Source organism: Myotis brandtii, unplaced genomic scaffold (genome assembly GCF_000412655.1).
Source record: "Myotis brandtii unplaced genomic scaffold, ASM41265v1 scaffold125, whole genome shotgun sequence".
Taxonomy (NCBI): Eukaryota; Metazoa; Chordata; class Mammalia; order Chiroptera; family Vespertilionidae; genus Myotis; species Myotis brandtii.
In genome coordinates this window covers 1,495,537-1,508,956 of record NW_005354385.1, presented here as the reverse complement: position 1 = coordinate 1,508,956, position 13,420 = coordinate 1,495,537, and the positions used below count along the sequence as shown (strand labels likewise).

General features: G+C 39.2%; 1 long non-coding RNA gene across 1 annotated transcript in view; it reads left to right on the top strand.

Moving 5' to 3' along the window:
- LOC106724934 overlaps positions 1-13,420 on the top strand; it is a 21,457-nt gene that overhangs the window by 3,646 nt on the left and 4,391 nt on the right. Inside the window, exon 3 of the long non-coding RNA XR_001360758.1 lies at positions 9,402-9,407. This is a non-coding gene — a long non-coding RNA (uncharacterized LOC106724934). The remainder of the gene's footprint in view (positions 1-9,401; positions 9,408-13,420) is intronic.

The window sequence follows — 13,420 nt, the reverse complement described above, 5'->3', positions numbered from 1 at the left end:
TCAGGGAAAAATCCCTACCTGGGGAAACAACCTTTCTCGGAGAGGTGACCTTGGTTAAAACACATAGCGCCAAGAAGGTGAGCAAACATAACAGTATGCCATATATGCCAGGTCCCTTGAAACAGCAAGGATGGACTGGCTCCCGGCACTATTGTTCATATGGTTGTGTTTAAATCTATTATTTTGCTATTTGTGTACTATCTATACAATATGTTCTTTCTTTTCCTTCTTTTTCTGCTTTTTTGGTGTTTTTTTTTGTTTTTTTTTTTTGGAGAGGGGATTACTTGAGTGTTTTATGATTGCATTTTATCTCCATTATTGGATTGTTATCTATGTCTCTTTTTTTTGTTTTAATGGTTGCTCTAGATTTAACAAGATATATTCCTAACTTTTAGTTTAACTATTACCATACCCTTTCAAAGTACTGTAACACTATCAAGAATGTACTTTGCTTTTATATCTTATCCTTTGTGCTTTTTTTGCCATATAATTTCTTCTAGACATTATAAAATTTAAAATACATTGCTATTATTTTTAAATAGTTGATTATATTTCACAGAGATTACAATGAGAAAAAAAATGTGCAGGTGTTACCACTTATTTACCATGTTGCTATGTGGTCCTTATTACTACTTTATGTAGATCCAAGTTTCCATTTGGTATCTTATTCTTTTGTCTAAATAATTTCCTTTAACACTTCTTTTAGTTCAGTTAGCTGGTGGTGATTGTTTCAGCTTTTGCTTTATGAAAATTTATTTTATCTTCACTTTTGATAGTTTGCTAAGTATAGAAACCTGGTTTGACAGTGTTCATTCTACCCCTCCGCCCAATATTTAAAGTACTACTTTATTATCTTTAATTAAACATAGTTTTGGAAAACAAGTCTGCTTTTATTATTATCTTTGTCGTATGCATGTAAAATGTCTGTTTTATAGATAGTTTTAAGATTTTATAACTTTTACTAGAGGCCCGATGCATGAAATTTGTGCAAGGAGCTCGGCCCTCGCAGCCACTGCTTGCCTTGGCCCTCGCAGCCCCGGCTTCGTCCGGAAGGTCATCCAGAATGTTGTCTGGAAGGTTGTTCGGCTATTTGGCCTACTTAGCATATTACACTTTTATTATTATAAATAATAGTTGTGCCATGCCAGCACAGCCAAGGGTTCAGTGAGCCTGAGGTGGGGCGGCGAAGGATTAAAGAAGAGACAGTTAAAGAGACTATGGCTGGGGTTCGGTGGATCTCCTGTGCCTGGATGAGGCCACAAAGAAGGATCCAGCCAGCAAGCTGAGGCTTTATTTTATAGTCAGAGGTAAACAAGGTAGTGGTCAACATAGTTACAATGTTCTTGTGAGTTTCACTTGTTTTTGGCCGCACTTGCTGCATCTCCCACAGCCCATTCGCTATCCAGGAAGGATCTAGGGGGCAGCCATCAGGTTAAGCCTAATTGTGCTAAGAGGGCTCTGCCCTCTAAGCTGGGACTTGTTTGTGGCTCTGCCACAGGTCAGTCTGAGGCTTAACTCTAGAGCCGCGCCCTACAAATAGTTGTTATGTTTCTTGGCTCCTAATGCTATCCTTTCTCCAATATATGGATTTGTTTCTATTAATTGATCATTTTCCTAGACCTACTAATATTTTTTTGGATGCAAGATATTCTGTATTTTTTGTTGTTGAATACTGAATTTTGTAACATTCCTTCAAAGAGTTTAAACTTTGTTCTGGCATGCAGTTAAGTTACTAATGGATCAATTCAATGCCTTTGAGGCTTCTTTTTAAAAGTTTGCTAGGGAAGGGGCAGTGCAACATTTATTCTGAGGCTAAATTAGCCACTAATGGAAAAATTTTCTGGAGATTCTAGCCAATATTTAATTTTTTCATGAGGTTTCACCATTCTGTCTAGTAATAACTTGAAGTATTTCTAGTCTTTTATCGGTGCCTAGAATCATTAAGTCTACAGAAGTCTCTATGTCCCACATGTCCAGATTAGTTGAGGGTGAAGGCCCTCAATGGAACCCCGCTAAACATGTCAGGAACTCTGCTTCTTTTTAGTTCAATTATTTTCTACAACTTTTGCTGCCTCAGCCTCCCTGAATTCTTGCATCCATTTCCTCACCTCGCTGAGAACACCAGGTTTTGTTTGGTTTCCTCCTTCTGTGATGTGGTCTGGAAACTGAATTCTGGTAATAAACTTAGACAATTATGTGGCTCACCTTGTTTGCTTCCTTTCTCTCAGGAATCACATTTCTATGTAGCCTATTGTCAAATATTTGAAAAAAATTCCATATATTTTATCCTGAATATATGTATTTATTATTTATTTCTTTGCTTTTATAATGGGATAACAATTCCCATCACAATTATTGATGGGTAGAAATAAAAGCATTTTTATTTTTTGCCTTTTTTAACATTAAATAAATAGAATCATACTGTATATATTCTTCTGCTCTTTCTTTTTACTCAATATTATATTTAGAGATTCATACTTATTGCTATAGATAAGCTATTTATGCAAACTCAACTTTATAATTTTTATGTTTTATATCTGAGTCAAGGCCATAATTATCTTTTTCTCTTGAATATATTAAAACATTACTTCTTTGCTTAAGTTTTTGGTTGATTTGGAATAGAATTTTATTAGGTGAGAATCCATTTGTATTTTTTCATATGCCATCATTTCTACTAGTGATCTGAAATTGCAATATTATAACTTATTTGTGGATACATAGGCATAGACATATGTATAATAATAAAAGTGTAATATGCAAATAGACCAAATGACCAAACAGCAGAAAGACCTTCCGGATGACCTTTAAGATGATGCTGGGGCTGCAAGGGCCAAGGCAGCCAGGGCTGTGAAGGCCTACTCTTGCACAAATTTCGTGCATAGGGCCTCTAGTGCATCTATAATAATAAAAGCGTAATATGCAAATTGACCGAACAGCAGAACGACTGTACGGACATCCTTCCAGATGACCTTCCAGATGAACCCAGAGCTGTAGCAGTTGGATCGAGGCAGCTGCCTGCAGCTGAGAGGGAGGGATTGAGGCAGCTGTGGCTATGAAGGCCTACTCTTGCATGAATTTCGTGCATCGGGCCTCTAGTATCTATAATAATAAAAGCGTAAAATGCTAATTAGACCAGACAGCCGAACGACCTTCCAAACATCCTTTTGGATGAAGCTGCGGCAGCAGGGGCCAAGGCAGGGGCAGTTAGGGGCGATCAGGCAGGCAGGTGAACAGTTAGGGGTGATCAGGCAGGCAGAGTGGTTAGGGATGATCAGGCAGGCAGAGTGGTTAGGAGTGATAGGCAGGCAGGAGGTGGTTAGGGGAGATCAGGCAGGCAGGCAAGCAGTTAGGGGCGATCAGGCAGGCAGGCAGAGAGCTTAGGGGCGATTAGCCAGGCAGGTGAATGGTTAGGGGTGATCAGGCAGGCAGGTGAGCAGTTAGGAGCCAGCGTTCCTGGATTGCAAGAGGGATGTCCAACTGCTGGTTTAGGCCCGATCCCGCAGCGGGCTTGGGCCTACACCAGCAGTCAGACATGCCCTGAGGGTTCCTGGATTGTGAGAGGGTGCAGGCTGGGCTAAGGGACCACGCCCCGCCCCCCCGTGCATGAATTTTGTGCACTGGGCCTGTAGTATATGTATATGCATATATGAGCAGCACCCAGGAACAGCACTTTGCCAATGACTTATGGAAGTGAGTCTGTAAATGCCAGGTTCCCTCACCCCAGGAATTAGATAACTCTGAATTGCTCATTACAGCAACCTTCAGCGTTCTTCTGCAGAGTTGAACAACTTGCTTGATAACGCATATACTTAGTGACTGTCTTCTCTTTGCAGCATCACTTTTGTTCTCCATAACTAGTGTTTCTGAGAATCACATCCCAGATAAACTGCTCTGTCTCTCTCTCACGCTCTCCCCCCCTCTATAAATATGAACACATATATATTTTTTCCACTGTAAAACAATCTTTAAAGTTTAATTTTAGAAAAAATAATATCAAACTTTAAGAACCATTACTTTATAAGTATTCTACATCTTAAGTAGATTTAAAGAAATTTTCTTTTTTTTCTGTTTTTTTTTCTTTTTTTTTTTCAGATGGATTCATTATTATTTTTACATAGGTGTGGACAAAAAAGGGGGGGCACATAACTAAACCTGACAAGCTCAGGGGAGGCCTGCATGGCAGGCCTTACGAACTCAGACACCTAAAGCAATCCCATAAGATGATCTTGTTACAGGCCAGATGAGGAGACCTTAGTTCTTGTCTTCTTGAAAGAAATATTTCAATCAAGATACAAAGTGTAGAAAAGTAAGGATTTATTGGCTGCAGCAAAAATATACTTAGGACAGTGAAACAAGGGAGGGCATAGAAGAAGTAACAGGAGAGCCTAGACTGGGCTGCTTTGGCTCACTGAGAAGTCAGAAAAGGGAGCCTTGGAGACAGGATCAGGGAGTTAGCCTGGGACAAGCTGCCACTGCCCATTGTTCCCCTGGTTGCAAGTCTCCTGGAGTCCCTTAGAGGGAAGAAGAGGAAAGGAATGGCATGGGTGTGCTCCCCTGTGGAAGAGTGCATGCTGGGTCCTTCATGCTGAGTATATTGATCTCTCTCTTGCAGGTGGAAATCTTAGGGGAAGTCTCAGGGGTGGGTCTCAATAGAATATTCATCAGCTTTCGAGGTGTGCTCTTTCAGGGTCAGGGTCTCCACTGATTGGTTGGTGCCAGGGCCATTAGTCAATGCAGCAGGTCCTGAGGGAGCCATGGCCTCACTCGTCTGGTTTTGCTGCTTTTCTGGGCCTGGAGCTAAAATACAAATGTGGCCTAGAAGTTATCATTAAGGAGGAAAAAAGCAGAGGGTCTAAACTCATGACCAGCAATATGCTAGGCGAAGAAAGGTTACCCTAGGGGACTTGGTTCTTATTTTTCCCAGTTTTGCCCCGTGTTAGGCATCCGTGGCTTTCTACCCTTCTGAGTTTCTGTACCAGGCCCTTTGTCCTTGCTTTGCTTCTGTATGTTTAACTGACTATAACAGTCTACAATTAAAACTTGCTAACTGAAAGTAGGTCATGGCAGGTGTCATGTTGTAGGCTGGTATCTTCCCTGACAAAGGTGGATCTTTACCCTAACTGAACCTGTCTATTGTCTTTTTGCATCTAGGATCACAGACCTTTAGAATGTGTGAGCAATTTCATTTTTCCAGACCCTTCAGGGTTCAGTCGCTGCACCTGAGAGAGACCACAAATCCCCTCATTGTTATTGTTATCATGTTAATTGTTGACTGTTAACTATCCTATACCCACCTATGTAAAAATAAGTATGTCTATTTGTCTATTTGTTTTACCTTTTATCCAATCGCAGAGATTTACCCGGTTTGCTTTCTCCTGCCCCCTTAATCCATCACCATCAAATTTCATGTAATCACCTTATGCCTCCTCCTTTGACTGTAATGTATAAAATAAGGCGCAAAACTGCCATTCTCTACACATTTTCTCAATCCGTTGAGATTTTGCTTCCAGGCAATTGTTGTGGTTTGACTCAAATAAACTCACTAAAAATTCTTAGAGGGTTGGATGTTTCCTACATTGATATAGGTCACATATAGGTCCACCTCAGTGGATTTCCAGTGGATAATTAATTTATTAGTAGAGTGCTCAAAACAAAAAGACATTAACATCCAGAGGATTTTAGTAATCGTGGCCAAAGCGATGCTGGCCATTTAGAGCAAAGAGCATAGTGCTCATTAATGTACTCATAGCAGAAAACAACCATCTTTTCACAGGGGCCTGTTTTGTAGCTCCCTAGCTTCTCCTGCGGCTTTGTTAAACACAGAAATCTTAAATGGGCTTATTGACTTTTTCCAATCCATATTAGCATACCTCTCTTCTAAGTGGCTGGTGGTAGGGACTTACTGCATTCCATTGTTAGCAACACTTACTAAAATCAGTAATAGAACAGTGGGAGGAACGTCACAGAGGGGTTTAAAAGCTAGCGCACTAAAACATTAAAGTCCCACTGTGCAAAGCTTTCCATGATATTTTTTCCATATCAAAATGTGTTTTAAACACTTTTTGAAGATTATTATAATTAACTATAGTACCTTTGTAAGCAGTTCCTTTTGTAAGAAAAACCTACCATCACTCCGAGGTTCCGAGTTCTTGACATTGAGCTCTTAAGTGGAAAATTATATTTGTGGAGAGGTGATGCTCAGTTGACCACTTGGTATTTTGGACTGGGCCAAGGGGAATCAAGGCAGGTGAAGTGCTTTTATTTATAATGTAACAGATATTGCTATTGCGACTCCATTTCCTGGGCGTAGTTGGTTAACTGAATCTTAATTTCCAGAAGCTGCGATGTTCTTCTCTTCCTTGTTCTTGGAAAATTAAAAGCTTCTACCTTAGAGAAGTGAATGATACATTATCCACTCGCTCTAAATTGAACCCATTTGGAGCTATTTGCATCTTGTGGAACCTACAGCTGAGTGCTATGCTCAGAGGTGTAATGAGTGGTTGTCACAACACCCTGGAGGTGGCCCCATAACAAAATGATCCCCTGTCAATCCCCTCACAGGAAATGCTTTGGCAACCTGTAATTCGGCTCCAGTATTAACATCCTGCCTGGGTTTTGTTAAATGGCACTTTCTAGGAAGTAGATCTGGGGAACTTGTGTTTAATAATGTTTTAAGAGGAATATTTGATGGAAGTTTTACAAAGCATCGCATGGGGTTAACAGTGATTTGTCATTTGTTTCTAATTAAAGGGCCTAATCTCTTATCACTGGAGCCGTCTTTTTTTTTCATACTAAAGGCACAGATGTGAATGGAAACATATTAATGAGATGTCATACGACATAGTCATTTAATGTTTTTGTTTAACTTAAACATAGCAGAAAATGTGTGTCTAAGTAGACACATGGAATGACATCCTGATAGAATTATAATTTCCTGCATTTGCATAATCTTCAGTAAAATTCACACTAGGTTCACCTTGCATCGCTAATTTCATTTCCCAAATCTGCATTTTAAAGAAAAGTCAGACCTAACCTACTGTGGGAGCAGAAAGAGCTTATTGTTAGGTTTCTAAAATTAAAACTAGAATTGTAATTTAAATATTTGAGTGTCAGGTGTTCTAAACAGCAACGGGAACCATTTAAATGGAGAGGAAGTTTTGCATCTTGCAGGTATTTAAATCCTCTTGACTACTGCATCCCATCTTCAGTCCCAACTAGAGCAGAAATGTGACTTGTGGGTCTAGGAAATCATGTTTGGCTAATCAAGTACCCAGGTGTACCCAGTTCTAAGATCCCATGAGCTAACTCTTCCAAAAGTCAGTCAGGTAATTGGGCAATGAGAGAAGCAGTAGGAACCACAGTATCTCACTAGCCCTGATGTGTACCACATGACTCTCCATTAGCCCAGTGAGACAGCTCTGGATCCTGCGGTTAAAGTCAGGTGACCTCAAAAATAGTTTGGGGCTGTGGAAAGACATTGACATTAGATATCTACCTCAGATTATTAGTGTGCTTGCCAGTAGGAAAACTTAATTATTCGGAGGCATGGTTAAAAGGTAGTTTAGAAAATATCTTCGAAGCTCTGTCTACATGACGTATTGTGCTTCAGGGATCACTTATGTTCTTAAACAAATGCCACTCATTTATTTAAGAAAAAAATAGTTATTGAACCTTTTCATGAGCCAGAATGCTAAGGACAAAATGATGAGTTTCTCTGTTCTCATATGTAAAAAAACAAAATTGTTACATGCCTATGTTATTTTGTACTAATACAAATGAAATGAGGGTTCTTTCTCAAAAAATGAAAAACTATCAATGAACTGTTTTTTTCTTGAATTACTCTTAAGCTCACCTAGGGTCTAAACATCGCAGCAGCTTTCACGGTATCACTTGGCACTGTTTTTTTCTTGAATTACTCTTAAGCTCACCTAGGTGCTTAAGCTCACCTAGGTACATGTAGGTGCTTACCCATCATGCCCATTTAGACACAAATAAACTAACTGTTCTCAGATCCTAGGTAAACAGTATTTCTCCAATCCCAATAAAAACTATGATCTAGTCCTATACCCTGGGAGGCATGAGACTGCCAGGATATAAAAATGCAGAGGCCCCATGTGCACCTAGAAGAGGTAGAGCTCTAACAGGAGACTGCAGGCAGGTGGATGGGAAGACAATGATGAATGAATGAGTTAGGATGTTACCCTACAATTCTAGAATCCCCACACGTCCTGAGGACATGTCTAGGACTTGAGTTTCTGGGGGGGGAAATTAGGTTTCATCTACAGACACATCTATGGCTATTCAGGGTCACCTTTATTGTCCTTAGCAGATCAAAAATATGTCCATTGAAAAAGAAATGAACCTCTAGCTGAATGAATGGCTCACTGTAAGGTGAGGTGAACCTAAGGCTGGTGAATGGGGCCTAACTGTTTAATCATAGCTCTGACTGTTAGAATGATTCAGAGTATAGTATGTTTTCAAAGATCAACAATAAAACCTTTGCTTAGAAATTAGCTTACTTTCATCAGCAAATACTTACCTGTAAGTGATCAGGAGAAAAATGTATAGGCAGGTAGACGCCATTGCTGTTAACAGAATGGCCTCTGAAATCAGAAAGCCTTGCCAGCTAACCTGTGAAAGTCGTGTAGCCTCCTTTTATTTTTTTATTTTTCCATCTATAACAGTACATACAACCTGAATTTACTATGAGGATTAAGTAAGAATTTGCCAAAGCAAAGCTGACAGAAAATTGTCTTTGAAGGGCAATGTCTACAGTGTACCTGAATTTCAATCCACAGGGACTAATGTCATGACTTGTGACCAAAAAAAATGGGAAAGAAACTAACCAAGGCACATTAGTGTTCATTCAGAATAACTCGATCAAATACCAGAAACTAAGTATGGCAGAACGCAAAAGTGGAATTTTGTGAATTGATGATTTAAAGACTCTGAAAAGACTAAAACAGAGGAAGCACTCTACCAACTCTCCACCACCAAGACCACCCATCAGTGACCAGTCAGGTTCCTGGGAGGAAACCAAAGGCATCATGCTGGGACTCTAAAGATGCTTTATGGAAGGAGATGTTTGTGGAGGTAGGAGTAGGGTTAAAAGAAGGGATGGTGAAGCAAGAAACTGGGGAGAAATGAGAGTGAGAAGCCATCACTGTCTCTGAGCTGGAAGTGACAAGGGAGGGGTTGATGTTTCCAGAGCTTGGAGGAGGTAGAACAGTGATGGCGAACCTATGACAGGCGTGTCAGAGGTGACACGCGAACTCATTTTTTTGGTTGATTTTTCTTTGTTAAATGGCATTTAAATATATAAAATAAATATCAAAAATATGTGTCTTTGTTTTACTATGGTTGCAAATATCAAAATATTTCTATATGTGACACGGCACCAGAGTTAAGTTAGGGTTTTTCAAAATGCTGACACGCCGAGCTCAAAAGGTTCGCCATCACTGAGCTAGAACCTTGGGACCCAAAAACCTGGCAGAGATTGTGGCTGAAGAAACAGCTCCTCAAAACTCCATGTGTAGAAAAATGACCTTGGGGTATTGTTAAAGGGCAGATTCTGATTCTGTCCTTCATTGGTGGGTCTCAGATTCTGCAGTTTTAACAAGACCTCAGGTGATTTCCAAGCTACCCATTCTGTCCTTAGGCCAAGGTATAAGAAGCAAGTGTGTAGGGAAACTCAGTCACAGCCACATGCAGGCCACACAACCAGAGAAGTTACTGGAAAAGAAGTGCCCTTTAGGTTTCTTGTGTAAATTACATTGAGAGTGTAGGTGAGATTCGAGGTCCGTTTTCTGTCTAATACTATATTATATTCTAAGACCCATGAAACTAAAACTAAAATTGCATTTAGGAAAGCAAACAGAACAAAGAAAAATATCATTTCACATGCAGTCTTAAAAACATTGCCCATAGACAAGCCTCCTCTCTTTAAGACTTAGTACAATTAGGCTTAGAGAAAGAATGGGGAAAAAATGTGCACCAAAATATTGTGGTGGTTACTTCTGGATAATAGAATAGTGATTTTTATTTATTTTCTTGTTGTTTACATCTATTTTTCATTATTTTTATATTCAACATGTCTTAGAATTATAGCAAAAACATTGAAAGTTACAAAAATGGACAAATACAGAGTATTCCATAGTGTTTAAATTCAAAAGTATAGTTCCCATAAATTGACAGATACCTCTGATATTTCAAGGGGAATTTTAAAACATAAACCATTATATCATCCAGATGTGCAAAGCTTTCATAGTGTCATAGTCAAATAAACTTTTGTATTATAAATAAATCATCAAAGTTGAGATTAAAAGCTTCTTTCTATATTGCTTCCCACAGCTGTTGAAAAAACAAGTACTTTGGGAAAAATGAGGTGCTGGAGAAAAGAATGTACCACTGCTTGCAGATGATTCTTACCTGGTCAGGCAACGTGGATATTGTTTTACCCATAGGCTAGAGGAGAGAAAGATCATAAGCTATTTACAGAAGCTCTTTACCCCCAAGCTCTGGGATTATCCTGAGATTCCACAGCTGGCTCTCCCAACCCTCATTCAAACAAGGCAGCACTTATAGCTTTAACAAAAACCCCTTTACATGACTTCCAGAGCTTTGACATCTGCTTGGACATAACTTCCAAGTTTCCCTATATTTTCAGGGATTGTGGTATGGTTCTTCCATTAATGTATACAGTTGAAAAGTTAAGGAGGGAGAGAGAAAGTAAAAACAAATTCTCAAAGAAAGATGCAAATATTAAATCTTAATGAATGAACAAGAATCAGAATGGCTTCAACCTTCTCAATGGCAATACTTTTAAAGTTCTAAGAAAAAAATGATTTTAAACTTAGGATCTTGTATACAGCTAAACTAACACTAAATATAAGGACAAAATAAAGACATTTGCAGAAATGTAGACTCAAAAAATGTTCCTACACAAGGCCGCACCTGAAAGAAATTCTAAAGGTGGTATTCCAGCAAAGTAATAATAATAATAAAAATACTTTTAAAAAGAAGATATAGAACACAAGAAAAAATGTTGATAAAAAAACTAGGAAGAGTAAATAAATAGCTAAGACTAATGTTTCTTGGTGCAGAATGATACAATAATGAATTTTCTAAAAGTAAAACATTATTTGAATTAAACAGGGGCGATTAATTGGGGGATGGTAAACAGAAATAGGTTAATGAGGTTTTATTTTATGGGGAGATATGAGACAGAGAAAAGATAAAGACAGTGAATAAAATCATCTAAAACTAAAACAATTTTAGTGTAACTAAAATTGATGTATCTAAAACAAAAGTCATCAGTTCACGATCAATTTGGTCTCTCTGACTGAGTTCTATATTTTCTTCTCTCTTACCCCCAATCTTCAGGGTCTCAGATGTTTGGTGATTGGTTTTTATTTTGTAGTATTTCTAAGAGTTTCTCCACAGGTAGATGTGATTCAACTTATTAGTCAGAAGAAATTAACCACTAAGACAGAGTGGTGTGAAGAGCTATGAAAATGTGTGTGTGTGTGTGTGTGTGTGTGTGTGTGTGTGTGTGTGTGTGTGTGTGTTTCTGGTAACATAAAGCTTAACAATTGTACCTTCAGGCCCCCCAACTTGAGGTAATAATATGATAAAAGTTGAAGCCGACCATAATTTTTCTCTGTCTGCCCCCTCCCCCTCCACCCAGTATATAAGATCTCTAGAAGTTCTAATCATCTATAAATTAATTGTTGAAATTTCATAAGAGAGCTCATATGTGCTCCAAAAACTAACTCTTTCTGCCAGCACATGGAGTGTAATTATTTTTCTTTCTTTCTTTACTGGATCATTGCGATATTTCTATTAGCTGCCAATAACTAAAGGGATCAGGATCAGACCAATATCTGCAAAGGTTTTCACTGCTCTTGCTTAGGCTCATAAAAGCCAAATGAAGGCTGCTATTTCCTAAGGCCAGAATCATGGATACCTTTGCCAATAGCACACATTTTCTCTAGGCCAAGCCTTGAAGAGATTGTTGTCATCCACAGCAGAGCCACGGCAGGCAGCTATACTACTGTCAACATCTGTATCTCAGCCCTTTGTCATTGCCAAGCTTGCTTTAGCCATTAGGACTTCCACCAGTGTTGAGATAATGTTCTCAGTGTCCGGGGAAATTATAGAGAAATGAGTCTTATTCATTTACTGCTTTCCTCCCTCAAGAGTCAGGCCTGAGTTCATAGGAGGTGGGCCAGGGGAGATAGGGGTGAGCCATATCATTGCTCTACTATGACTCACACTTGGTTGACAAAGCCATTATTTTTGGACCAGCTCTCTTTTCCTTTAAGATGCCCCCTTTCCCCATAACCATACTTCAAACAGTCCATCCAAATAGATTTATAATAATCCCATTTAACCTAGCCTTCAGATAAATGTAGATGGTCTTGAATTATAAAATTAGGTAATGTTTGCCAGGCCAGTGTGGCTCAGAAGTTGAGCATCAACCAGGAACCAGGAGGCCATGTTTCTATTCCTGGTCAGGGCACATTCCTGGGTTGCTGGCTCGATCCCCAGTGGGGGTTGTGCAGGAGGCAACTAATCGATGATTCTCTCTCATCATTGATGTTTCTGTCTCTCTCTCTTCCTTTCCCTTCCTCTCCCTGAAATCAATAAAACATATTTTTAAAAAATTAAGTAATGTTCAAGCTGAAATTTCTACCTCCCCCCAAAAAGGGGAAAGACATTTTGAAAATTACTTGTGTTCTATTGGTTTTATATTTCAGAAACTGCTCTCAAAATAAGTCCTAAACATACACACACACACACACACACACGCACATATCATGCTGAAAATAGTAAAAGAAAAACAAAGTGATGATTGTACATACATCAGATTTATAGTAGAATTTACAAAATGGCAAGAACAAAGCAGCAAAAGGCATTCTGCCAGCGGGCTCACAGTGCTGGTCCCTGCCGTGCCGGGAGCTCTGTGCAGCAAATCCTTGGGAAAGAGAATGGTGGGGCCTAATGTTAGCAGCGAGGAGCAGCCTCCGAGGGAAGGCCTGTATGGATCACACAATAATAACTGCAGGGTGGACCGAAGAGGTTACGGGGCTGTTAGCTGCATTTGAGAAATCAATTAGGTAGACCACGACGCGGTTTAGACTGGAGAAAGAGTTGTTTGACATTTTAGTAGATAAACTCACTAGGAAACTCAAAGTTGAGGACTTAAGGAAAAATACTACAATGAATTCTGGGAGGAACTGAGGCAGATGTTAAGAAAAATATACTTATTGTGTATGTAAAAAGAGCTTTGAAGAATATAGGTTTTTTTAAATAGTAAGAATGATACGATAGGGGAAATAAGACAGAAATAAAACCAAATTTTCTCTTTTTGAGTGCTGTCATTCTCTGGTTTTTGGAAGTGTGGGGGTGGTTGGGTGGG